Raw genomic sequence first — 4,006 nt, 5'->3', positions numbered from 1 at the left:
TATTTCAAATCCTAAAAAGATGATGTTCTTAAAGTGCCACATTCAATATGTCAACAAATCTGTACAACTCAGCACTAGCCACAGGACTGGAAAAGGTCAGTTTTCATTCCAATCTCAAAGAAAGTCAATGCCAAAGACTGCTCAAGCTCCTGTACAACTGCTCTGATTTCACAAGCTAGCAAGGTAATGCTCAAAATCCTTCAAGCTAGGCTTCAACAGTACATGAACCAAAAACTTCCAGATGTACAAACTGGGTTTAGAAAAGGCAAAGGAACCAGAAATCACATTGCCAATATCTGTTGGACCATAGAGAAAACAAGGGAATTCCAGAAAGATATATACTTCTGCTTCATTGACTACACTAAAGCCTTTGACTGTGTGGATCACAACAAACTGGGAAATTCTTAAAGAGATGGGAATACCAGATAACAGTTACCTTCCTCCTGAGAAGCATATATGTAGGTCAAGAAGCAACAGTTAGAACCAGACACAAAACAATGAATTAGTTTCAAATTGGGGAAGAAGTACGTTAAGGCTGTACACTGTCATCCTGCTTATTTAACTTATCTGCAAAATTATTTAACACATCATGCAAAATGCTGGGCTCGTTGAATCATAAACTGGGATCAAGATTGCCAGGAGAAATATCAACAACCTCAGATATGCATATGTCGTCACCCTTATGGCAGAAAGCCTTTTGATGATATAGCCTTTTGATGATAGTGAAAGAGGAGAGTAAAAAAAAAAAAACTAGCTTAAAACTCAGCATTCAACAAACTAAGATCATGGCATCTGGTCCCATAAATTCATGGTAAATAGATGGGGGAAAAGTGGAAACAGTGACAGATTTCATTTTCTTGGGCTTCAACATCACTACAGTGACTGAAGCCACAAAATTAAAAGACACTTGCTCCTTGGAAGGAAGTCTATGCCAAACCTAGATAGTATAATAAAAAGCAGAGATATCAGTTTTCCAACAAGGGTCCACATAGTCAAAGCTATGGTTTTTCCAGTAGTCATGTATGGATGTGAGAGTTGGACCATAAAGAAGGCTGAGTGCTGAAGAATTGATGTTTCAAATTGTGATACTGAAGGAAACTCTTGAGAGTCCCTTGAACAACAAGGAGATCAAACAAGTTATTCATAAAGGAAATTAACCCTGAATATTAATTGGAAGGACTGACACTGAAGCTGAAGCTCCAATACTTTGGCCACCTGATGAGAAGAACTGACACCTTGGAAAACTACCCTGATGCTGGGAAAGACTGAGGGCTGGAGGAGAAGGGAACAACAGAAGATGTGATGAACAGATTGCACCACCTACTCAATGGATATGAGCTTGAGCAAACTCCAGGAGATAATGAAGGACAGGGAATCCTGACGTGTTGTAGTCCATGAGGCTACGAAGAGTCAGACACAATTTAGCGACTGAACAACAACAATAGAATACCAGGATAAGATGCCTCCTCAGTGGGTTTATAAGAAGCAAATTTTGTTTCTAGTTTTCCATTCATATTGCTTTGCAGTTTCAAGCATCACAATTTCTCAGATACACCTTTCCTGAGGCCATTTTATGCCTCAAGATTAGACAATTACAGTGGTGCGATACTCTCTCACTACTAGACCTCTCAAGTGTTCTTCATGAGATTTCTTGATCTTTTTCAAACCTCCTTTACAGGAAACTGGATGAATTAAATTACCAAAACTAGGACTTAACATTTATAATGTGGACTGCAGAATGTTATAAATTTCTTTGATATTTAAGTGGAAACAGTGAACTGGGGTTTTCAAACTTTGGGTTACCCATAATTTAATAACTGGGGTGGTTGTTGACTCTCAGGCAGAAAACTTAAAAGATCTCAGTTCAGTGTACTTTAAGAAATCTCCAGGATAACAATGATAACAATTCTAACACACATCTGATTCTCTACATGTGAAGTGCAGAGCACATTTTGAGAAATACTAGAGATCAGTTGGGCTTCCCAGGTGGTGGAGTGGTAAAGAATCCACCTGCAGATGCAGACGATGCAAGAGAGTCAGGTTCAATCCCTGGGCCAATAAGATCCCCTGGAGAAGGAAATGGCAACCCACTCCAGCATTCTTCTATAGAAATAGAAAGTTCCATGGATAGAGGAACCTGGTGTGTTACATATAGCCCATGGCATCTCAAAAAATTCAGACACAACTGAGGACTGAGCATACACACACATGAAAGCAATTATATAGAAAAGTGTGTGTATGTAAGTGAAGTTACTAATCAGAAAAACTAAGCACTAGCAAGTTGATCCTGTTTCTTCTACTCTAAAAGACAGTCTTTTACCTTCATTCATCAAGAAATTCTGAATTTCAAAATATCTGTCATTCCATTCTTATATACATGCCCACCGATAACTGCAGTTACAAAATTACCCATTTCTCTATCAGAATTTTCATTCACCAAGTCATATAACATTCAGGATTTGATTTAATTAGTTGATTTAAATATACCAACTTTGCAATAAATTCAATATATTACTTTGGTAATATAATCTGAATGGCTAAACAGTGAATAGAATTGGTAACTTCAGATTGAACTCATAAACCAAATTAAGAGCCTATTTGCTTTTATTTTGTTACTTTCTTTTCCTAGCATTTTTTCCAGCTTTTTAGGTTTCCACTTCTATAACCCCTTTTATTACCCAGTTTCTGATATGACTAGTAGAGACTACACACACACACACACACACTTGAATCCAAAGACAAATTTATTGTACTATATCTTATTTTTAAGTCTTACTAAATCACTGTTCTTAATTATTGTCATTAATGGTTTTGAATATTTCATTAAGGTTGGTATCATGTTGTTAAGTTCAGTTAAGTTCATGATGTCAGTCGCTCAGTCATGTCCAACTCTTTGTGACCCCATGAACTGCAGCATGCCAGGCCTCCCTGTCTGTCACCAACTCCCAGAGTTTACCCAAGCTCATGTCCATTGAGTCGGTGATGCCATCCAACCATCTCATCCTCTGTCATCCCCATCCCCTCCCGCCCTCAATCTTTCCCACCATCAGGGTCTTTTCAATGAGTCAGTTCTCTGCATCAGGTGGCCAAAGTATTGTAGTTTCAGCTTCAACATCAGTCCTTCCAATGAACACCCAGGACTGATCTCCTTTAGGATGGACTTGTTGGATCTCCTTGCAGTCCAAGGAACTCTCAAGAGTCTTCTCCAACACCAAAGTTCAAAAGCATCAATTCTTTGGTGCTCAGCTTTCTTTACAGTCCAACTCTCACTTTCATACATGACTACTGGAAAAACCATAGCTTTGATGAGATGGATCTTTATTGGCAAAGTAATGTCTCTGCTTTTTAATATTCTGTCTAGGTTGGTCATAACTTTCCTTCCAAGGAGTAAGCATCTTTTAATTTCATGGCTGCAATCACCATCTGTTGTTTCCACTGTTTCCCCATCTATTTGTCCTGAAGTGGTGGGACCAGATGCCATGATCTTAAATTTCTGATGTTGAGCTTTAAGCCAACTTTTTCACTCTCCTCTTTGACTTTCATCAAGGGCTCTTTAGTTCTTCACATTCTGCCATAAAGGTGGTGTCATATGCATATCTGAGCTGATTGATATTTCTCCCAGCAATCTTGATTCCAGCTTGTGCTTCCTCCAGCCCAGCGTTCCTCATGATGTACTCTGCATATAAGTTAAATAGGCAGTGTGACAATACACAGCCTATAATGTTCTCCTTTTCCTACGTGGAACCAGTCTGTTCTAACTGTTGCTTCCTGACCTGCATATAGGTTTCTCAAGAGGCAGGTCAGGTGGTCTGGTATTCCCATCTCTTTCAGAATTGTCCACAGTTTCTTGTGATCCACACAGTCAAAGGCTCTGGCATAGTCAATAAAGCAGAAATAAATGTTTTCTGGAACTCTCTTGCTTTTTAGATGATCCAGCAGATGTTGGCAATCTGATCTCTGGTTCCTCTGCCTTTTCTCAAGCCAGGCTTCAGCAATACATGAACCG

Source organism: Bison bison, unplaced genomic scaffold (genome assembly GCF_000754665.1).
Source record: "Bison bison bison isolate TAMUID 2011002044 unplaced genomic scaffold, Bison_UMD1.0 scf7180017864054, whole genome shotgun sequence".
NCBI lineage: Eukaryota > Metazoa > Chordata > Mammalia > Artiodactyla > Bovidae > Bison > Bison bison.
The sequence above is the reverse complement of the archived record's forward strand: the minus strand, read 5'-3'. Positions refer to the sequence as shown.